The sequence below is a fragment of the Garra rufa genome, chromosome 22, assembly GCF_049309525.1.
Source record: "Garra rufa chromosome 22, GarRuf1.0, whole genome shotgun sequence".
In the NCBI taxonomy this organism is placed as follows: Eukaryota; Metazoa; Chordata; class Actinopteri; order Cypriniformes; family Cyprinidae; genus Garra; species Garra rufa.
The window spans coordinates 39,478,039-39,502,775 of record NC_133382.1 but is presented as its reverse complement, the minus strand read 5'-3'; the positions used below and the strand labels follow the sequence as shown (position 1 = coordinate 39,502,775).

The 24,737-nt window shown below is 31.9% G+C and overlaps 1 protein-coding gene across 1 annotated transcript in view; it reads right to left on the bottom strand.

Annotated features, from left to right (window-relative positions):
• Window positions 1-21,513, bottom strand: part of lzts2b (leucine zipper, putative tumor suppressor 2b) — a 36,443-nt gene extending 14,930 nt beyond the window's left edge. The window contains exon 1 of the mRNA XM_073828712.1: window positions 21,387-21,513. The gene's annotated coding sequence lies outside the window, so the exon portion shown is untranslated. The remainder of the gene's footprint in view (window positions 1-21,386) is intronic.
• Window positions 21,514-24,737: the final 3,224 nt, after the last annotated feature.

Below are 24,737 nucleotides of genomic sequence, written 5' to 3'. Positions count from 1 at the left end.
TCCATTGATGCATGGTTTGTTGGGATAGGACAATATTTGGCCAAGATACAGCTTTTTGAAAATATAGAATCTGAGTGTGTCAAAAAAAATCAAAAAAATTAGAAAATCTCCTTTAAAATTGTCCAAATTAAGTTTTGATATATTTATGGTAGAAAATTTACAAAATATCTTAATGGAGCATGTTCTTAATATCCTACTGATTTCTGGCATAAAAGACAAATCCATAATTTTAACCCATACAATGTATTTTTGGCTATTGCTACAAACAGTGTTGGGGAAAGTTACTTTTAAAAGTAATGCATTATATTGAGTTACTCCTTAAAGTAACTAATTACATAGTTACTTTTTATGGAAAGTAATGCATTACAATATTGAGTTACTTTTTATGGAAAGTAATGCATTACAATATTGAGTTACTTTTTATGGAAAGTAATGCATTACAATATTGAGTTACTTTTTATGGAAAGTAATGCATTACGTTACTTTTGCGTTACTTTTTAAATCTGGGCAGGGCTTGCTGGTTTGTTTTTAATATAAAAAGTTCTATTTTTGTTTAAAAATAGAATATGTTTTGTTGTAAAAGCCTTTTCCCACAAAAGCCTCAGACTTAGAGAAAAGCCTGAACAGTAGACCAGTAGAAGAAAAAATGTCAACTCTTCAGCAATAAAAAAAAAAGGAAAACAAATGTTAGATTATCCTGAATCTTTTTTGCTTATTAGTGTGGATGAATTGGATCTCATTGAATTTCAGTGTTTTTATTCATTTTGAAGAACACTGTATCTGTTTTTTAAGTGAGTGAGATGAATTAATGCATGTTCACATTTATTCTAGAACTAAAGTAACATTTTACTCACAATGTCTCTCAACAGCTTTTAATCAATAAATGAGAGGGGAAAGTAACTGGCGTTACTTGTTTGAAAAAGTAACTCAGATATTTTCTTGTCAATTAAAAAGTAATGCGTTACTTTACTAGTTACTTGGAAAAAGTAATATTATTATGTAATGCGTTACCCCAACACTGGCTACAAATATACCTGTGCTACTTATGACTGGTTTTGTGCTCCAGGGTCACATATTGTGCTTTTGGTTTTAGTTCATTTGTCAGATACTGTGTCAAAAAAACATAATGACCCAAAACACAACTTTAAAGACCATTTATGTAAGAATAAGTTGGTTATATTTTAAAAACTACACTTTTTGCCAAATTGTCATGTGACCATGATGATATCGAGACCACAATATCGATTATACCATTGCATAGTCCTGAGTAATGATCCTTTCACAATAAGACCAGGAACATAACAAATTTCCCATCAACCTCATCACTTACACATTAACTTCAAGCATCAAATTCAAGGCTTTAACTCTGATCTTACAGATGTTTGTTCATTCACGATGAGGCACAATGTCACTTTCCAGACCCTTCACCGTCTCTGCTCCTCTAAGTTTACCTTTGTATGACCATCTAAGATCATCATACCCTTCAAAAACAGCTGAAAACAGCAGAACTAAACTAAGTACAACCATAAACAAAGACACTGACCACAACGACTCCTATATAAATGTGAAAAATGAATCTGCGTCTTCCTCTTTTGCTCTAGTTTGTGTGCTATGAATAACTGCTTGTTCCTAGTTTGTAAGTCACTTCACATGAATAGAAAAAAATGCAAATGCATATAACAACTGACCGGAGGCAAAAATCCCCCTGGTTGATGTTTAATGTTCATCAGATCTGTACATTTTACAGAAAACCCAACTGCGCTACACTCTTAAAAAAAAAAAGGTGCTTTGAAAGGTTGTTCACAGCGATGCCATAGAAGAACCATTTTTGGATCCACAAAGAACCATTCAGTCAAAGGTTTTACCTTTTTTATAATCTGAAGAACCTTCTTTCACCACAAAGAATCTTTTGTGAAACAGAAAGGTTCTTCAGATGTTAAAGGTTCTTTATGGAACCATTTAGACAAAAAAGGTTCTTCTATGGCATCGTGAAGCACCTTTATTTTTAAGAGTGTACTTTGATCCAATGCACCGTACAGCTGTATTCAGGATCACTGATCCGAATGACATTAAATACACCAAAATACAGTCATTTCCTTCAGCGTTTGAGCTAAACATCACGCAGCAGGACGGTGTTGTTTTCATTGTTCTGAGACACTGAAACCTCTGTGTGCAGCAGACCAGCGTGACTCCACTGAAAAAGCCTTTCAGCGTCTGCTGCCTCCTACTTCCCTCTGACAAATCTGACATTTAGTCCAAGACAACAATGAGATTAAACAGAACAATCTGCAGTTTCTGCTTAAAGTCACACGGCATCAAAACACTCATTCACTTCCTTAATTCCAGTCGTAGGTGTTTCTTTTCAGAATTGCATGGAAGTTCATTAAATTACGGAAGTCGGATGAGTTGTAAATGTTGACTCATGCTGACCTTTCAGACTTTTGCTTTGCAGATGTTTCTCATGATGAAAAAAAATCCAGTCATTTCACGAGTCTCTCCTCTAGAGTTTAAATCTCAGTGTCTCGAACCAAAATCAAAATTCTCAGATCTCAATACCTCAGCCAACAAAATTAAGTTATAGAAACATTGTGAGAGCATTGTTTTGAAATGTTTCTAAAACACTGAAACATCCAGTTTTCTTGTCATTATTTAAAGGTTACAAAAACATTCTATTAACTTTGTATTCACCTAAAATATAACATTATTTCAATGTTTGCTTTTAATTTTCTTGTCATGATTGGAAAGTTATTTAAAGGTTACAAAAATGTTTCCTAGAAGGACATTTTCAGAATGTTTAAGAACATTTTGTCCACGTTGAGAACATTCAATAAGCGCAAATAACATCAAGAAATCAGTTCTAAGAACATTTTGAGAACATACGTCAAGTATTAATAAAGTCAGAAGAATTCCCCCATAAACATTTTGTCATAACATTTATAAAAAGTTGTGAGAATGTTTCTCATTTCTCATCAGATGATCTGAGCAGCTCCACATTGATTTCAGATCTCTAAACTCTTCCTGTATAACAGCTATAGACTTGTTTGGATCGGTTAATACTTCATTTAGAATATTATTTTTAATATGTGACCCTGGACCACAAAACCAGTCATAAGAGTCTTTTTTTTTTAACTAAGACTTATACATCATCTCAAAGCTGAATAAATAAGCTTTCCATTGATGTGTGGTCTGTTAGGATGGGATATTTGGCTGGGATACAACTATTTCAAAATATGCAGTCTGAAGGTGCAAAAAAAAAAAAAAAAAAAACTATATATTGAGAAAATCACCTTTAAAGTTGTCCAAATGAAGTTCTTCACAATGCATATTACTAATCAAAAATTAAGTTCTGATATACACAACCGGTCAAAAGTTTGGGGTCAGTAAATTTTTCTTCTTCTTCTTTTTTTTTTTTGAAAGAAATTAATACTTTTATTCACCAAAGGTGTGTTAAATTGATAAAGTGATAGAAAATATTTATATTTTGAATAAATGCTGTTCTTTTGAGCTTTTTATTCATCAAAGAATCCTGAAAAAATATCACAATTTCTACAACTGATGCAATATATAATCCAATTTAGATCCAATATAGATCATTCTAATAATAAATCAGTATATTAGAATGATTTCTGAAGGATCATGTGACACTTAAGACTGAAGTAATGGCTGATGAAAATTCAGCTTTGCATCACGGGAATAAATTAAATTTTAAAGTATATTACAATAGAAACCATTATTTTATATTGTAATAACATTTCGCAATATTACAGTGTTTTTCTACCCTGGAAATCCAGAGGTCTCGAGATGAGCACAATTTGAATTAATCTTAATAGATTAGGGTCTGGATTTTTCCAGGCTAGTGTTTTTCTATATTTCTGATTAAATAAATGCAGCACTGATGAGCATAAGAGACTTTCTTTAAAAACATTACAACTCTTACTGACCCCAAACTTTTGACCGGTAGTGTAGTTACAGTAGGAAATTTACAAAATATCTTCATGAAACATGATCTTAATATCCTAATGATTTTTGGCATAAAAGAAAAATCGATAACTTTGACTATTGCTACAAATAAACCTGTGCTACCTATGACTGGTTTTGTGGTCAAGGGTCACATTTAGGGATAAAATTGTGCTCATGGTCTCTGAATGCCTGTCAAACACGGTTTCTCTCACACACACAAACACATGCGCAGTTCTCTTAGTCACATACCTGATGTTAAATCCTGCATTTCGTTGGGTTGTGTGTCTGTCACTGATACGGATGCAGCTGTGTATCCGTCAGTCGCTTCACTTCCACTAGCTGAAGTACTTTAGTCTCGCTGTGTCTCGTGTGTGTGTGTGTGTGTGTGTGTGTGTGTGTGTGTGTGTGTTCGTCCCTGAGGGAAATTCATTTCTCTGCTGCACGTGTGAAATGTAGCTCAGTCTCCATCCTCGTTTTTAAACCCCTCCTAGCGCTCATGATCTCCCTCTCTGTCTCTGTCTCCTTCCCTGTCTTTTAGTTTCTTCCCATTTCTCTGTTACATCAATACTCATGCCGTGTTATGAGAATATTCCATAATCAAACAGTGCTGACAACAACTGAACTATTAAACACAACATGACTCATGTGTGGTTTCATCCTCTTTTTTTTGGCCACAAAAACTGTACAGTTTTAGTGATTCTCAACCAAGGGTTTGATGTCCACTAGGGGGCCTCAAGATTTACAGATTTAAAATTATTAAAAAACAACTTCAACAATAAGTTATTTCTTTTTTAGCAGAAAAAAAGTCATGGAAATTAATCTAATCTTAAAACAGCATGAGCTGTTTTCTAATGGATATGGGTCAAAGGCGTTAAGATGTTCACAAGACAAATTTACAAAAGTGGTTTTATGGACATTAAGTTTTTGGCAGAATAAAATGTCAAAATTTGGTTGAAATAATGTTACATTGTCATTCAGTGTAACATTATATTTATGTAAAAACTCAAACAACATGTTTATTCTGACTTGTGCATATTAAAATATATATAAGAATAAGGGAGTATATTAAATTTTGTTGTGTTTTAAATAAGTAAAAAAGTCTTACTGACAAATGAGCAAAACCTAAGATAGTGGCACTTTTTACTAATTAGTATGTGGGGTGAAAGTAAGTCATCTTTTAATATGTCATAAATTGATTTTTGTTGTAAATATGCCTGACAAGATTATTACACTGAATGGCATTTTAGTGGGTGTCGTCTTTAAATTAAGGAAAAATGTATGATATTTATTTTTTGTTCAGGAAAAACAAAAATGCAATTAAATTAAACAGAAAACTTTTTGACATTTTTGCTGGAAAAAACTACAATTTAAAGCAGTATTACACTTTTTTTTTTTTTGCTTAAACCCTTTTTTGTCTTTGACCTATATATATTTTTCTGGATATGCCGAAATTCTAAGATTTTATATATATTTTTAACAATTGAAATACAATTAATATTCAGAAATATTATCTAAGTGCACTGACACTATTGAATGAGAACATAATGTAAATAATGACTATAAATAAATTCTGAAACACAAAGAAGCATGAACTGTTTTAGAAACATTTTTCTTGTTTACTGAAACATTCTTTTGTATCATTTTGCAATTATGAAAATGTTACTTTTAAATGTTTCAAAAGTTGTAACTTTTGAACTCAAAGAGTTTCAAACGTTCCAAATGTTGTAACATTTAAAACTCTTTGTTGAATGTCCAACTGAAACTTTTTTCAGGATAAACATTCCATGAATAAAAAAAACCTCTGAACGAATGTTCCATTAACATTTGGTGGATAAATGTTTGTTCATAAATCTTGGCAGAAAGTCTGAGAACATTCTCTGTTGTCTGGGTATTTAATGCTGTTCACTTGTGATCAGATCACCTGTTAATAGCGAGTGTAAAGGGCTTCATCTGCTTCAGTTTTTAGACAAGCTGCTACTAATTTTACTCGTCGTAAAGTATTCTGGGCCACAGATCTGTGTGATCAAACCTCGGGGACATAAAGAGCATCACAAATAGCTCAACGTGGAAAAATCTGGGATCGCTGAGATCTCCAAATGCAGATCATCTGAGTTCATCGCATCGCATTGTATGTGAACCAAACCCTAGGAAACAGGTCAGACGAAACCCAAAACCAGCCCATTATGACAATTAGTGCTCTATAGAGTGCATATCATTTGCATTCAAATCAGTCTGAGCAACACTAACAGTGACGCTTGAGAAAATAGCGATTGTAAACACTCACGATGACAGTGACCAATGCAAACACAGATTAAACACAATCATCTCTCTTCACACACACTTCCAGAGAAACTTTTGAATGAGTGTGCCGCTCTGGTATATATAGGCTAGTGTAAGTAGGCTACAGCGTGCCGTGCGTGTCTCTCTCAGGTCCTGTAAATGGGTCACACTGGACACAGTTAAATTGGTTCTACAGGCAGAGTGAAGCGAAGAGGTCCAAGTTCCAGCGAGGAGAACAGAACAACACCAGACCAAATATAATCAGGATCAGCTCCAAAACACACACTCATGCACACTCCTTCAGTCAACAGTCTATTTATCTCTCTGTTTCCTCTTCACCTGCACATCATATGATGTTTAATTAACACATGCTTTGGACAAAATATACTGACTTTCAAAATCTCATCTTTGGTTTGCAACTAAAGAAAGTCATGCACTTTTGGAGTAACCTGTCGGAAGATCTCTCAGTTTTTGGGGTGAACTATTACTTTAAAGTTGAGTTTGTAATGTTATTAATCATCTCATCAGTCTTCGGGTCATCAGAATCAGTAGGACGTTAACTCCTGTAGGAGCTGCCGTTATATAAGCGATGATGGGCAACACTGGGATCCGCTGCGAGGAGATGAAACACTGCTCCTACGTTTGATCAGCCACCATATTTATGATCAGATTCCACAGAATGAGGCCATTAAAAATATATTCTGATACAAGCACAAGATATTCTGGGTCAAGGGCTGATGTCTCGAGGAAAAAGACTCTATTATGACTAAACTCAGACTCAAAACTCAGACTTGTACATTTCATGTTTAATTTGAGGTTACTTGCAGTTTCGTTGTATATATTTGTCAAATTTACTTGCAATTTCATTGCACTTGAAACTTAACATGGCACTTGCAACGTCTAAGTTATGGGTTCGATTCCTCAAGGAATGCGTGAACTGATTAAATGTATAGTTTGAATACAATGCAAGTCATTTTGGATAAAAGCATCTGCCAAATGCATTAATATAAGTCATGCATTTCAAATGAACTGGTGAAAAAACATAGTTTTAATGCAATGTAAGTTGCTTTGGAAAAAACTAAGCATCTGCCAGTGCATAAATGTAATGTATTTCTAAACAAAAATAGAGAAGTAATAGCATTTTCTTGTAAAACTTTAATCATATTTATCAAGTGAATTAATTTTTATTAATTTCACTCATTAGTGCATCCTGCTCTTGCCTGGTTGAGTTTTTATTTTATTTTTTAATTTTTGGAATTGACAGGAAAGAAGAGAAAAAAAAAAACACTGTTCTGTTTAACTAGTTTTTATTTATTTATTAATATTATTTTGATTGATTGGAAAAATCTGAATTGTGAGATCAAAATTAGCAACTACCTTTTTTTTCATTTGCTTCCACAGTAATGAACTTTAGAGCTTACAGACTTTAATTTTGAAAAATTACACTTTTCTGTTTAGGTAGTTTAACTAGTTTTTAATCCAATTAGTTTGGGGGGGGGATTGATGGGAAAAGTCTGAATTGTGATATGTGAACTCAGAATTGCATGAAAAAAGTCTGAATTGTGAGATAAAAAGTCGCAACTATCTTTTTTCCATTTGTATCCATAGAAATAAACTTACCTTAGACTTTTATTTTGAAAAAAAAATCACTTTTCTGTTTAACAAATTTTATTTTTTTTTCTAATTGATGGGAAAAGTCTGAATTCTGAGACTTTGACTCAGAATTGCTAAAAGTTTTAAAAGTGACAAAAAGACTGATCAAATGTATACTTTCAATGCAAGTCACTTTGTGTAAAAGCATCTGCTAAACGCATTAATGAAATGTATTTATTAAAAATTTTAAAATTAAAAAATCTCGAACATTTTGCTGTTTTTAGTATTTAGTATGTTTAAGATTTATTTTTATTGATTAAAATAAATTTTAAAGATGCAAAAAAAATTACATTTAAAAAAATAATAATCTTTTTTTTTTTTTTTTCATTTATATTTATACTATTTTAAACGTATTTCTAAGCAAAAATGGCGATAGAAATAGTATTTGCTTATAAAATATACTCCAAAATAATCTTTAGTGTGAATTGATTTTAATCGATTCTACCTTAAACACTTTGCTTGGTTGTTGAGTTTGAGTTTAGTCATTAAGAAGCCTTTTATTTTTTGCTTGATAGGCCTCATTTTTGAATGAATCGTGAACAGATGAATCATTTATTTGAATCGGTGCTCTAAATCCTCTGACTCTCCTGCTCTTCTGTTCGGCCCAGTTTGAGCGCTTGTGTTCCTGTGCTGGGACACGAGGACAGTGAACCGGACAGCTGTGGGTCGCTCCCGGTGCCCAGCCGTGCCAAGCGTTCACTGGGAACACTGCCTACAACAGACCTACTTTAGTTGACCAAAAAACAGGAATCACTAACAATTAACCCACGAAGAATCAGAGAATCCTGCAGCGCAGTGACATGATCTGAGAAAATGAGATGTGAAAAGATTCACTCAGTTCCTGCATGCTTTTCTCTGAAATGATTGTTGCGTTCAAACCTGTGTGCTGGTATTCATTCTGTGGAACACAAAATGAGAGTTAAGGAAATTTCCTGTCTGTCAAGGTCCAAAAGGGACAGAGAATTTATAAAAGCACCATAAAACATTCCGTCACACTTAATCATAACAATAATCCAATTCCGGCTCAAAGTTTTGATTTTGCTAATATTTTTTCTGAAGAAAGTTTCTTGAGAACTAGAATCTAAAATCATATTGTGATATCTTCAGTACATCTTGAGTTACAGGCACACACATTTTGGAAAAAGAATATTAATGAGACTCAAACTGGTATGTTCAATGCAATTGTTTTGATAGAAGAAACTGTCTAGTTTTGATATTATTTGTTTTTCAGACATTCCTCTTTAAAACAAAAGAAGTATATTTTTTTAAACTGACCCACATTTGGTTTTTGACCACTGAAAATGTGTACATTTTAAGGATTTACTCCAGGAGCCATATTGAGATTCCAATATTTCTAGAACCGAATCTCATAGGGCATTAAAAATAAAGATGCTAAAAAGAAAGTTTGTTAAGAGCCAATATCTAAAAGGGCATTGAGATATCTTTAATACTTTTTGAGTTACAGGCACACGAATTTTGGAAAAATAATATTTATAAGACTCAAACAGGTATGTTCTATGCAACTGTTTTGATGGAGGGAAACAAGATACAATTCTCATTTCAACATTATTTCTTCTTCAGACATTGTTCTTTAAATCAAGTAAGTATCAGCTGTACACAATATGACCAATATTTGGTTTTCAACCAATGAAATTGAGTAATATTCACCAATCTGGACATGGAGCCTCATTGAGATCCCCATATCTCTGCGACTGAATGATGTAGGGCCTTGAAAATTAAAATTCCAAAAGAAAAGTTTATGAAGAACTAGAATCTAAAATCGTATTGTGATATCGTTAATACTTCTTGAGTTATAGGCATGTAAACTTTGGAAAAATAATATTTATGGCACTCAGAATGCACAATGCAGTCGTCTTGACAGAAGTAAACAAGATAGATCTCTAGTTTTAATATTATTTGTTCTTCAGACATTCATCTTTATAACAAAAGAAGTTTTTAAACTAACCCACATTTGGTTTTTGACCACTGAAAATGTACATTTTAAGAATTTACTCCAGGAGCCATATTGAGATTCCAATATCTCTGGAACTGAATCTGATAGGGCATTAAAAATAAAGATGCTGAAAGGAAGGTTTGTAAAGAGCCAATATCTAAAAGGGCATTAAGATATCTTTAATACTTCTTGATTTACAGGCAAGCAAACTGCGAGAAAAAACTTAAAGTGCTGTTTCCCCATTTTTGAACGGTCACCATTGGCACATTATGCAACAAAGATTGCTAAAGTCAATTGGTTTTACTAATAGAGCTACCAATCTCTATGTAAAAATAACATCATGATGCTGCCATCTTTCTAAAGTCCGTAACTTGACTCTGAATCTCAGGTGAAAATTGGCAATTTAACCTCCCTCTACAAAACATTGGATTACTAAGTAAATATTCATACATGACATTTAATATGGCTTTCATTAGTATACACATCTATCTTTTCTCAGAAAAATTATTATTATTATCATTAGCAAAATCAAACAGCCGGGGAAGTTTTTTAAATTTGGTTGATTTGACATTTTATTTATTAGTATCCTAAAGCACACATTTTTTTGGAGAGATTTGTAAAAATTATTAACAAAAGGATGCTAAGATTACATTTTGTAGAAGCTGATGTGATGACTTCATTATTAATTAAACCTAAAGCATTGCATGGCTTCAAATGGACTTGAAATATAGTGCAAGAACCATGCTGAGACACTTTCACAATGCTTTGATTGTACTTTTATGTTGCTTTTTCATCATTTTCAGAGGTTGAGTCTCCAGTCACTGTCTGCTTTCACTGTATGTAAAGATCTGAACATCTCCTTTAATGTTCCACTAACAAAACAACAGCACACAGATTGAACAAACAATCACACAATCTTCATTTTCGGCTGAATTACTGTATCTCTCAGAGCATTTATATAAGCGGTTGGTCTTCTACTGATATCTGATGAGAATCAATCAACAACAGAGACCTTTAACCCTCACAAAAGACTCCCTCCGCTCCGATGACGGCTCTATAAATAGAGCACGTATTAATAGCGTTTTCAGAGAACTAAGGGTTACGGGAAGCCACACCTGATTCATGTGCATTTCAGATAGAATCCAATTATATTAATAGATTACAAAACAAACTCGATAACAGGAGCATAGACGTGAACACACAAAGCCTTTCAAGAAAGCGTCTGAAAACGAAGCCTATTTTAGGACCGTTAACATCTTTTGCATTGTCAAATTATTTCTAGGACACATTTTCTCTAATTTAATAATTGTAATTATATGGAATACACTAGTTAAGTCTTAAGTATATTGTAGAGCAGGGTTATTGTTAACTAAAACAAAATAAAATACACTGCCGCTCAAAAGTTTGGGATCAGTATTTTTTTAATGTTTAAAAAAAAGTACCTTATGCTCATCAAAGATCTTTTTATTTGATCAAAAATACAGAAATATTATTGCAATTCAAAATAACAGTTTTTTATTTAAATATACTTTAAAATATAATTTATTTCTGTGATGCAAAGCTGAATTTTCTTCAGTGTTACATGATCCTTCAGAAATTATTCTAATATGCTGATTTATTACTTTTATTATAAATGTTGGAAACAGCTGTGCTGCTTACTATTTTTTGGAACCTCTGATACTTTTTTCATGATTCTTTAATGAACTGAAAGTTCAAAAGAACAGCATGTATTCAAAATAAAATTCAATATAAATCTTTACTATCACTTTTTATCAATTTAACACATTCTTGCTAAATAAAAGTATTAATTTCTTTCAAAGAGAGAAAGAAAGAAAAATGCACTGACCCTCAAACTTTGAACAAGTTTCTTTATTAAAGAATCCTGAAAAAGTATCACAGGTTCAAAAAAAAACCTGAAGACTGTAGTATGATTCGGCTTTGCATCACAGGAATAAATGAAATTTTAAAATATATTAAAATAGAAAACCACTATTTTAAATTGCATTAAAATTTTACAATATTACAGTTTTTTTCTGTATTTTTAATCAAATAAACATCCTTAATGCGCAGAAAAGTCCTTACAAAAGTGATCCCAAATGATATAACGAAAAATATATAGAAAATATAGTGTATATATATTAATGTTTTTAGCTGTTATTCAACTAATAATAAAATCAAAATTAATTAAAAAATTACAAATTACAAAAAAACAACAAATTAAAAGAAAAAAATTATAAAACAATATTACAAAAATATATAATATAACATTTTCTTATGCAAAATAGTTTATTTTTCTCTTGTTTTTGTTTATTTTTCTCTCTCACACACAGACTCAGATTCAGAAACCTTGAGACGCTCCCAGAGGAGCAACGACAACAACATCAACAAGTGGCTGCACAGGAAATGATGTCATCAAACTTCAATCTAAGCATGAACGTGTGTGAGAGAGAGAGTTTGTTTATAGCCTAGAAGAACAGCGGATGTGGGTTTGACCATCATGAGTTTCACCCACAGCGATCAGCACCAGAAACGCCTGAAACCAGAGCTCCGACTCTAACAGCTGCTGCTGCTGCTTAATGGCTATTATATACTGTATACACTTAGAAAACACAGGCCCGTGGTGAAATGCAAAACTTATTCAAATACTTAATTCAAATCTCTGAGCATCAACAAGCACTGATATGATCATGGGTTTGTGTGCTAGAATTACCTGAGCGGACAAAAAAATGCTCTCAGATTTGCTCAGGGAAGCTGATCTGTTTAAACACCTGAGCGACAGGTAGAGCCACAATCCCATTACAGACAAAGACTCTCACAAATACGGTTAAGAGCCTCAGTGACAATGTAAATCTGCGTTATGAGAATTACCCAGAACTGAGAATATGACGTTATTTACTAAATCACAAACTTTCTTTGTCGTCCAAACACCTTCGAGCTCAAAGATGTTCTTGAAGTCTCCTTGACATTTTATCATTACAGTACTAACATTTGTTTATTCATAATTTTGTCTTCCTTTTTTGTCATCTGAACCCATTTGAGATAATATTTTCTTTAAGTCTCCTTGAGATTTTAGGTTTAATTAATTCAATCATCTATTAACATATTCACATGTTCATGATTTTTTTTTTATGCCAGTTAAGTTATTTATTCAACGTTTATTTATTTTACAGGTTTTCTGAATTTTCAATGACAAGGTAAATCTCCATTATGATGTCCAAAACTGAGAATATGATGTTATTTACTAAATTTTTTTTTTTTTTTTTTTTTTTTTGCTTAAGTTTTTTTTTTTTTTATAATATAATAATTATAATAAAAAAATATAAAATAAAATAAAATAAAAAATCAGGGATTCTTTGTCGTCCGAACACCTTTGAGCTCAAAGATTTTCTTGAAGATTTTAAGTTAATAATTTAATAATAGTTACAACAAAAATTAATCTATAAAATTTAACAACATATTCAGTTAATGGTCAAGAAAAATACAATATTTCATCTGTTTTAAGTTTTATTTTGATTTGTTTTTAGTTTAAATTTATTTATTCATTGAATTATTTTCTTTGTTTTAAATGTATTTATTTAGTCATTTTATTGACTTTAAACACTTTTAAAGGATGAACACTTCATGATGCTTTTCGGTTACTATCCACTTCACATCATCTATTTCAATGTTTTTAATTAAATGTTTTGTTTGTAAACAAATTCACATGTACATTTTATATTTTTGAAATCTTTTGGTCAGCTGAATCCCTTTGAGCTAAAATATTTCCTTGAAGTTTCCCTATTAAGTTAATATTTCAATATTTAAACAACACATTTAGATGTTGGTTAATGACTAAACAAATTGTTTATTTTGGCTTTACATTTTAGAACTTTTTTTATTATTATATATTTATTTTATATTGAAATTTAATTAATTTTTATTCTATTTTTAATAACATTTTAGAACTTTTTTATTATATATATATATATATATATATATATATATATATATATATATATATATATATATATATTATTATTATTTTTTTTTTTTTTATATATATTAAAATTATTATTTTTTTTTTTTAAATGTATCGCTCACAAACCTTTTACAAACAAACAAATACAACTGAGGTGCAAATTCATTGATCTAATCTTAATTAATGGTCAGCAGACGGACAAGTAGTTGTCCAGTGTGGTTCCAATCAAACAGCATGCAATAACACAATCGTTAAACCCAAAAATGCTGAAAATAACTGTATTTAACTGTATTTAACATTATTGAATGATCTGAACCTCTTCAGTCGGAAACAGAAGGTCTTGAGTGAGATCATCCAAATCTCTCGGATTAGAGCGGTTTTCTCCATTCTATGCCAGTTGTGATCTAATATCAGCGCTACAATAAACAACCAGTAATAAATACAGACCTTCATCCTCTAAGGCCACTATCAGACTATCTCTTCACGTCTGGAGCTCAATGTGTCAATGAATATGAAACGACTTTGTCTAATCAAACAGACTTCATTAAGGATCAAACCTCATTCAGTGATGTGTCCCAGTGAAACGCAGCCGATTGGAGGTCACTGGGTCACTAGAAAGACCCACATACGGTAAATTTCCAAAATAATAACTTGATGCCATTTACATGCAATGAGGCCACATGACAAGCTTATCATGTAATAATGCCTGCGGGTTCATTTACTGTTTTTATTTTTAAACAGCAGGCTGTGTACACTACACAACATACACTAAGTAGTGAAATATATTCCTTACAGTATTCCTTACAAAATCACACGCATGTGCTTTAAACTTGTATAAACTAACACCTTTATTTGAATATTGAGCAATAATCTTCCTAGTTCCTATTAAGGATTGTTTAACACACTTTAGCTTTTCCTATGGAATAAATTAGTAACTTCCGACTTTTTTGTCACTATGCTATAAATATATTTTATTAACTTTTTTTCTCTGAATTCTGAGTTCATGTTTCAGTTTTTTTAATAAAACAAAGTAAAAAATAAAAGTGCAACTTTTTATGTCACAATTCTTGCTTTTCTTCTCAGAATTGGAATTTTGCAATTACACTGTCTGCTACTTAAAAGTTTGGGATCAGTAATGTTTTTAAAGAAGTCTCTTATGCTCATCAAGGCTGCATTTATTTGATCAAAAATACAGGAAAAAACAGTAATATTGCAAAATGTTATTACAATATAAAATAATGTTTTTTTATGTTAATATACTTTAAATTATAATTTATTCCTGTGATGCAAAGATTAATTTTCATCAGCTGTTACTCCAGTCTTCAGAGTCACGTGATCCTTCAGAAATCATTCTAATACAGTATACTGATTTATTCAACATTACAGCATTTATTCAAAATATAAATCTTTTTTAACAATGTAAAGCTATGCTATCACTTTCTATTTATTTAACACATCCTTGGTGAATAAATGTATTCATTGCTTTCAAAAAAAAAGAAAGAATAAAAATTTACTGACCCCAGACTTTTGAACAGTAGTGTATATTGTTAGAAAACCTTTTATATTTTAAATAAACGCTGTTTTTATTAAACTTTTATTGATCAAAGAATCCTGAAAAAAAAAGTATCTTCCAAAAAAATATTAAGCAGCACAACTGTTTCCAACACTGATAATAAATCAGTATATTAGAATGATTTCTGAAGGATCATGTGACACTGAAGACCAGACTAGAAGAGTAATGATGCTGAAAATGTAGCTTTGTATCACAAGAATAAATTACATTTTAAAATATATTTACATAGAAAGGTTATTTTAAATTGAAATAATATTTCACAATATTACAGTTTTTCAGTATTTTGGATCAAATAAATGCAGCCTTGATGAGCAGAAGAAACATCTTTAAAACCCATTAAAAATCGTACTGTTCTCAAACTTTGGAGCGTCACTATATATCTTGCAATTCTTTTAAAAATGTCACTTTTTTTTCTTCCACAAATTATTTTTTCTTCCATTTTGAAAGCAAAGCTTCAATACTTCCTGAATATCATTCTCAAATTTATGGAGAATTCTGCTGTTAAAATAACATTGGTTATTGTTACATACCATCGATTAACAAGCTTGTAGGTCACATTAGGTCTGTCTTTAACTGTTTTAATTCCCTCATGGAGAAAATGAATGAGATTGTAACTTTCTGAACTGACTGTTGCACTCTTTTCATCTTGATAATAGTTGGTTGAATAATGCAGGAAATATGCTATTTGAAATCTACCATCTTTTCTCATGGGAACACAAAGCAATTTGAGCCAAATCACATGATCTATGAGTGTAAAAAGTCACTGATGAAACTGAATGAAACTGACTCACTGACTGGATGATGACAGGAATGTGACGTGAAACAAACACACCAGGTGAAATATCCATTTCACACATAACTCACAGATCCCTACTGTCAATGGACAAAGATGCTGTTTAAGATTACATATAGTGCACTTACAACATCTACCAGCAGAGGCTTACTACTGGACCGAACTAACCAGCCAGACCTTGACCAGTTAAGATAAACTTCCTGTTTCAATGGGAAATGTCAACACGGGAAAGAGAACTTGTGCAACTATTTTATAGGCACATAAAAGACTTTTAACCTAATCTGATATTTATATACACTACCAGTCAGAAGTTTGTAATGTTTTTTATAAAAGTCTGTTCTGCTAATCAAGCCTGCATTTATTTGATTCAAAGTACAGCAAAAGCTGTTATATTGTGAAATTTTTTTATTATTTAAAATAACTGTTTTCTATTTGAATATATTTTAAAATGTAATTTATTTCTTTGATCAAAGCTACATTTTTAACATCATTACTGCAGTCTTGAGTGTCACAGGATCCTTCAGAAATCATTCTAATATGCTCATTTGCTGTTTAAGAAACATATATTATATATCATAAATATTCAAAACAGGATTCTTTGATGAATAGAAAAATCCAAAGATCAACATTTATCTGAAATACAAAGCTTTTGTGACATTATATATAGAAATTAGTACTTTTATTTAGCAAGGATGCTTTAAATTGATCAAAAGTGATGATAAAGTCATTTTTAATATTAATAAAGACTTCTATTTTTTTAAAAAGCTGTTCTTCTGAACTTTTTTATTCATCAAAGAAACCTGAAAATAAACTACTGAGCTGTTTTCAACATCAATAAAAAATAAATAAAAAATAATTATTTCTGAAGGATCATGTGACACTGGAGTAATGATGCTAAAAAAAAAATCAGCTTTGAAATCACAGGAATAAATTACATTTTTTAATATATTCAAATAGAAAACAGTTCTTTTAAATAGTAAAAATATTTCAAAATTTTACTTTGGATCCAATAAAGACTTCTTTAAAAAACATTTAAAATCGAACTGTCCCAAAACTTTTTATTAGTAGTATACGTGAACACATATACGTGTATATATATACCTTTAAGTAATGAATAATGTTGTTTAATGTTCTTTAAACTGTTTATGGGTCATTGACGTGACGCCTACATTTTTTGTCCGATTAATTTTTTTCTGTTAAAAAATTGGTTTAAATGCAAAAAAAGATGCCATATGTAAGAAGTACCTCTCCCAAATATGGACCAACTTTAACTTTTCTAAAAACATAAGTTATTTGTAATTTTTTTGTTATTCGAAGTGTCAAAACATCATGTGGTGCGACCGTCCGGCCATAACTTTTTTTTGGTAAACATCTTTGAAATCACCTAAAATTTATTCAAATGAATTTTCTGCACTATTTGGCATGATTTTGGCAGTGTTTTGTAATTGTGTTTAAAATTGCAAAGCATTTGTATTTATATTTCCATCATAATATACAAACAAACGTTGTCCGATGGTTTCCATTTTATAAAATATCATGTGGTGCGACCATCAAGAAACTACCATTTTGGGACTTTTATGTTGAAATCCATTCAAGGACAGGATGTTGCATCATATCGCAATTCTGCCAAGGAGCAACTGAAGCAGCAAGCAGGTGTGTAACTCTCTTTCAAATTTTGAAAAAGAATACTTTTTTAACAGCTGTTATGTAGTGACCACATTTGGATATCATGTGGTATGACCTCAAAAAAACTATGAATATTAAGTTTTCTCTTCAAATATATATTTTATTATACATTTCATATTAGCATTTTTTGGAAAAGCTAGCTTATTTTTTTAGGTGGCCAGTCATGTGCCTGTAAATTTTAAATGAATTTGAAAACATCATGCGGTGCGACCAAATATCATGTGGCGCGACCACTGCAGAGTGTTTTTCATGATAGATATATGTCTTAGATAGGCAGGTCTTCTTATTTTATATTCAATTAATGGGTTAAATACATAAAATACTTTATTTCAGTCTAATCTGGAATAGAGTTTATGCAATTTTGGGTCATTTTTTAGATGGGTTATATTTAATCTGTGTACAATATGAGGGAAAAAAGAACATTTAGAGCATGTACTTTCAGTTTGGTAATTATACATGCATGCATTCATTCATTCGCTCATTTAACTATTTTAATTGATTTTACCAGGTGCCACTGTCAAGCAAGGAAAAAAACGCTCGCCATAGGCAGCATGTTAATTCTGACCCTGCAGCAAGAGGAGAGTACCCTGGAAATCCAGAGGTCTCGCGAGAGCACAATTTAAATTGGCTCTGCAAGACACTCTGGCATCGAGCAATGATGCATGTTACTGCAATACGTAAGCAGTTCTGGGAACTAATCAAATCGGTGTATCTGATATAGGCGGGCCAGAGGCAAGCTAAGCTGATGACGACTTTGCTGCGACGTCCGGAATCATTTAGCAAACATTGAAAGATGACTACAGTTGTTTGAAACGGCTTTGGCCGCTACAATGAACGAGTTAGACTCGACTTTTCATATAAAACCGCGCTCGAATCGTTCCTTTGCAAGAAGGATGTTTTTGCTGTTTTGCCGACTGGATACAGCAAGAGTTTAATCTATCAGTTAGCTCCGCTGGTAGCTAAGCGTATGGGGCTTAGTGAAAACCCACTGGTGGTTGTGGTCTCGCCGTCGATCGCCCTTATGGAGGACCAGGTGAAAGAGGCGAGGAAATACAGTCTTCTGCAACTTGGCGACCACGAAGAGGAACAGATCCGTAGCGGGCAATGCCAGATAGCATTCGGCAGAAAAAAGAAGTGGCGAGAAATGTTATCGAACAAGGATGAACAGGATGATATGTCTCACTGCTGAATGAAACACTAGTGTCCATCCACATATTAGTTGATATAATGAATAGTTTGATCGGACCTAATTGTTTTATGAGGTTGATTCGGCTGTCGTAATTAATAGATATTAATCTTGTCACATTGTTTATGTTATAACATTGAAATCCACTCTTATATGTTCACCGTTGCTCTGGATACGTCACACCGTGTATTGTTGTGATTGGTCGTGGCATTATCCAATTGCGTGCAGAGAGAGTTTCAAATGCATGCTTGGTGCCACCCCTTGAGTTAGGCCCTTTTCATTGCTCGATGCCAGACCCTTAATCTTAATAGATTAGGGTCTGGATTTTTCCAGGCTAAGAGCAGAGTACCTTGCTAGGAGAAGAGAAAGGTATTTTTATTTTTTAATTATTATTAAAACTATAAATAAAGCATTATGAAGTTGCTTGTGTGTATTTTTCATTACTTGAAAATGCTTTTTTGGTAAAAATTCCATATATCAAGTCAAGTGAGATGCTAGAGAGACAGAAAAAGAAACAGAGAGAGAAATGGTACTCTACCGCTACTCTAAACTGAACTGCCGAGATTGGTAAATATTCCAGAATACATGGGGTTAAAATAAAAACCTATTTTAATGCCATGTTCTGCAAATACCCCTCAGTTTTTGTTTGTTCATCAGTTGTACTGTTACATCTGAAGGCAAGTGTTTACTTAAATCTTTGATGTTTTATGATGTTTAGTTATGATCATACTAATCGCTGTCATACTGATACATGATTGTTCCGATCAAGAAGTATTTGTAATGTTTTATAAAGAATGTTTACATAAAATGTTTTATAAAATGTTTATTAATGTTTGTGTAAATGAAATTTCTGTGAAATTTGAATAAAATGTAAAAGTTTAAATCTTTTTTTTTGTATAAGATCTCTTTAAATAGATGTAAGGTCTTTGTGTCATTTGGAGCGACCACTCATCATGTGGTGCGACCAATAACAGCAATAACTGTATTAAATAAAAAAATATATATATATAATTTCTGTGGCTGAAATATGAATCACTGCCACAATATGCTTAAGTAAATGGTATTTTTAAAACTTTTTTATCAGCTTTATGCACTTTACAGAAAAAAATAAGTCTGCTAAATACATTTAAGGGGGCAATTCTGAAATTATAGAACAAATATGTGAAATCGTTATTTGCAAAAAAACAAAAGAAATGCAAATACTTTGTTTCTAAACACTTCAATTACTGAGAACATATAAAAGAAATGTTAAGCATGTTAAGGGAATAAATTAATTTTAATATAAATCATGGTCGCACCACATGACATTTTTCAAGGCTGCGGCCAGTTCATCAAGCTGAAAAAAAACAATAAAATCACTTAATTTAAAATTTTAATATGAATTTAACATTCTTAACATTCTTATTGTTTGAACAACTACAAAAGATATTATTAGTTTTTGCATTTTAAAATTTGCTTGTTGAAAATCCTTATACGTCAATGACCCTTATATCGGAATCTATTTGTGTGTCAAGGTTAAAACCCACTGATCTAGAGCATCTGATCAGCAAGGGGTTAAAGAAACCTGAACATAAATGACATAAATAAATGAATAAAAACAGAAAATCAGCATATTAGAATGATTCCTGAAGGATCATGTGACTGGAGTAATGATGCAAAAAAATCAGCTTTGAAATCACAGAAATAAATTACATTTTCAAATATATTAAAATAGAAAGCACTTATTTTAAATAGTAAAAATATTTCAAAATTTTAAATTTGATCAAATAAAGGTTTGGTGAACAGATGAGACTTTTTCTAAAAAAAAAACATTAAAAATATTACTCTCCAAATTACTCTTTATATTGGTGTATATTTGTGTGTCAAGGTTAAAAGCCCTTGATCTAGACTCTAGAGCATCTGATCAGCAAGGGGTTAAACGAAACTCTTCATCTAACAGTAAATGTCAACAATGGTTCGTTAAAAGCTAAACTAGTAAAGAAGGAAGTTTGTGCTGTTTATTGTAAACAATCGCTGTTCACAGTAATGACAGAAGACCTTTAACCTCTTGATAATCACTGATAAACGACACAAATGATCACGAATGACTGAATGAAGGACTTTTATACTCATTTACTCGTCAGAATATATCCTTTCTGTTTCTAAACCGATCAAGTTTGAAGTCAAACCCAGCATTTGTGCTTTCAAAACAAACTGAGGAGGAAAAACCTGCTTCAATGTCAATAAGAGCCGCTGTCACAGTTCACAACTCCTCTCATCGCTATAAAACATGATCATAAAGTACACCAAACTGTATTCCATCTGTCTGTCAGGTTAATGTACAGAAGAATCGCCTGTACTCACCATACTGTAGGGTTTATTACTGTCCAGGTTTAATATCGCAGACTTTCTGCGATGGTTCATCTGTGGCTGAAGTTCCCAATGCGCGTCCCCGAGCGCGTGCTCGTCTTCACTCTCTCAGGCCCCTCCCCCATCTTTCACTAACCCTCTACTGTCCGAGCGCTTTCCAGTAATACTATGACGAACTGTAGCCTCGTGAATTTTTAATTCGATTATGTGGCGGGCTTCACTGATTGGCTATTAGTCTGACGCTGGGGGGCGGGCGCTACTCGGGCCTGGAATAAAGGGTTGGCATAATGAATATTAATGAGGCTGGGTGAATGGATGCATCAGGACATTTATGAAAACGTCAACGCGACGTCATTAATATTCATAAGATGTACCTTCGGAATAGTAGGATTTGTCATTTTTTCGGTTTAGTGTGTGAAAAGAGAAAGTTTTTGTCATTTAGCACACGTTGTTCATTACGAAATAGAAAGCTAAAGTGCTTAAGTCTGATTTGCTGATTGTTTCATATTTCTAAACATGTCCCTGTAGTAGTTATTTTCAGTGTACAGAATAATGTTTATATCTAACATTGTGAATACCTAAAACCAAATAAAGACTGCGCCACTGGGTAAAATGTATTATTATTTTTTGTAATATGTTTAATTTAATTGTATTTAATTTTGTTTAATATGTACATGTTCATTTTTTTTAATATATTTATTTTACATGTTCTATTTATTTGTATTCATTTTTAATTTAATTTTACATGTTTTTTTATTATTTTTATTTGGTTGGAATGATATGCAATCGAAGATTTAGAAATTTACATTCCCTATAGAAATTCAGGACTATATGTAAAACATATTTATTTACATTTTTATTTTATTTTTATTTTATTTAACTTTTTTAATTATTTATTTAATTGTATTTTATTTTGTAACTCGTTTTTAAGGATTTTAATGATTGGAATGACGTCCAATGAAAGATTTAGAAATTTACATTCCCTATAGAAATTCAGGACTTTCCCAGGACTTCTTTACTTGAATCGAACTGTCCACTTTTCATTTTAATATCTTTGTTTATATCTTACATTGTGAATACGTAAAAGCAAGTAAAGGCTGTGCCACTATAGGTAAAATATATTTATTTATTTATTTATTTTATTTTGTAATTTGATTTTTAGAGTTTTATTTATTTTTTTAATTTGAGTTTTATTTTGTTTATTTTTATTACATTTTTACATATTTATTACATTTTTTATTTTATTTAATTAAAATGGGTAGGTAAAATGTATTTATTTATTTGATTTTTACAGGTTTTATTTTATTTTATTGATTTTTTATTTTTACATAGTTTATAAAAAAATATATATTTATTTTATTTTATTTTGTAACTTGTTTTTAAGGATTTTAATGATTGGAATGATGTTCAATGGAAGATTCCAAAATTTACACTCCCTATAGAAATTCAGGACTTTCTCAGGCCTTTTTTACCGAAATGTAAATCTGTTCCCCAGGTTTCTCACGGTCATAGAAAACCTGGCAAAAAGATTTCCATGAAAGCCATTGAGCAGACGCTGTGATCCTGAGGGATGTACAGAAAGTTCTTTGGTTTCCTGAGCGAAACTGGATTAATCTAATTGCTGCTGAATCATCTAAAACACATTGAGAAACCACGTCCAGCCCATCAGACAAGCCCTGAACATCTCCTCCAGCTCTCTCCTACCTGTTCTCAGACCATCCCTTACACACAGGAAATGAGTGTCTGTGTTATTTATGAGTGGAGCTCTTCAAATGCTTCAAACACTCGAAAAACTGGTCTGACAAGAACTTTGAGCAGAAAGCCAGCAGATTCCACACGTGCCTGGCCTCTTTCTGGAGCAGCATGCAGTCTTCTAGAAGCCTCCAGGATTTTCTGGTTCTTGGAGCAGATCTCTGAGAGAAACTGGGCCAGAAGGTCTTGTACATTCACTAATGATACGCTTTTCCTTCTATTTATCTATTTATCGATCTATCCTAGCCTAGCCTAGCACCTAAAATCATGCTAGTAACTAGTTACAAAATGCTAGTAATTTGCTAATCATGCTAGCAACATGTTAAAATCATGCTAGTAACTTGCTAACCACGCTAACAAGGTGCTAGTAATTTGCTAATAACATGCTAATCATACTAGAATCATGCTAGTAACTTGTTAATAATGCTAGTAACATGCTAATCATACTAGAATCATGCTAGTAACATGCTAGAATAATGCCAGTAACTTGTTAATCATGCTAACAACATGCTAATCGTGCTAGAATCATGCTAGTAACATGCTAATCATACTAGAATCATGCTAGTAACATGCTAGAATAATGCCAGTAACTTGTTAATCATGCAAATAACATGCTAATTGTGCTATAATCATGCTAGTAACTTGTTAATCATGCTAGTAACATGCTAATCATACTAGAATCATGCTAGTAACTACTAACACAATGCTAGTAATTTACTAATCATGCTAGCAACACGTTAAAATCATGCTAGTAACTTGCTAACCATGCTAACAAGATGCTATTAATTTGCCAATCATGCTAACAACATGTTAATCGTGCTAGAATCATGCTAGTAACTTGTTAATCATGCTAGTAACATGCTAATCATACTAGAATCATGTTAGTAACATGCTAGAATAATGCCAGTAACTTGTTAATCATGCTAATAACATGCTAATTGTGCTATAATCATGCTAGTAACTTGTTAATCATGCTAGTAACATGCTAATCATACTAGAATCATGCTAGTAACTACTAACACAATGCTAGTAATTTGCTAATCATGCTAGCAACACGTTAAAATCATGCTAGTAACTTGCTAACCATGCTAACAAGATGCTATTAATTTGCCAATCATGCTAACAACATGTAAATCGTGCTAGAATCATGCTAGTAACTTGTTAATCATGCTAGTAACATGCTAATCATACTAGAATCATGCTAGTAACATGCTAGAATAATGCCAGTAACTTGTTAATCATGCTAATAACATGCTAATTGTGCTATAATCATGCTAGTAACTTGTTAATCATGCTAGTAACATGCTAATCATACTAGAATCATGCTAGTAACATGCTTGTTAATCATGCTAGCTACTAACACAATGCTAGTAATTTGCTAATCATGCTAGCAACACGTTAAAATCATGCTAACAAGATGCTAGTAATTTTCCAATCATGCTAACAACATGCTAATCATGCTAGAATCATGCTAGTAACTTGTTAATCATGTAAGCAACATAATCATCATGCTAGTAACTTGTTAATCATGCTAGTAACATGCTAATCATACTAGAATCATGCTGGTAACAGGTTAGAATCATGCTAGTAACT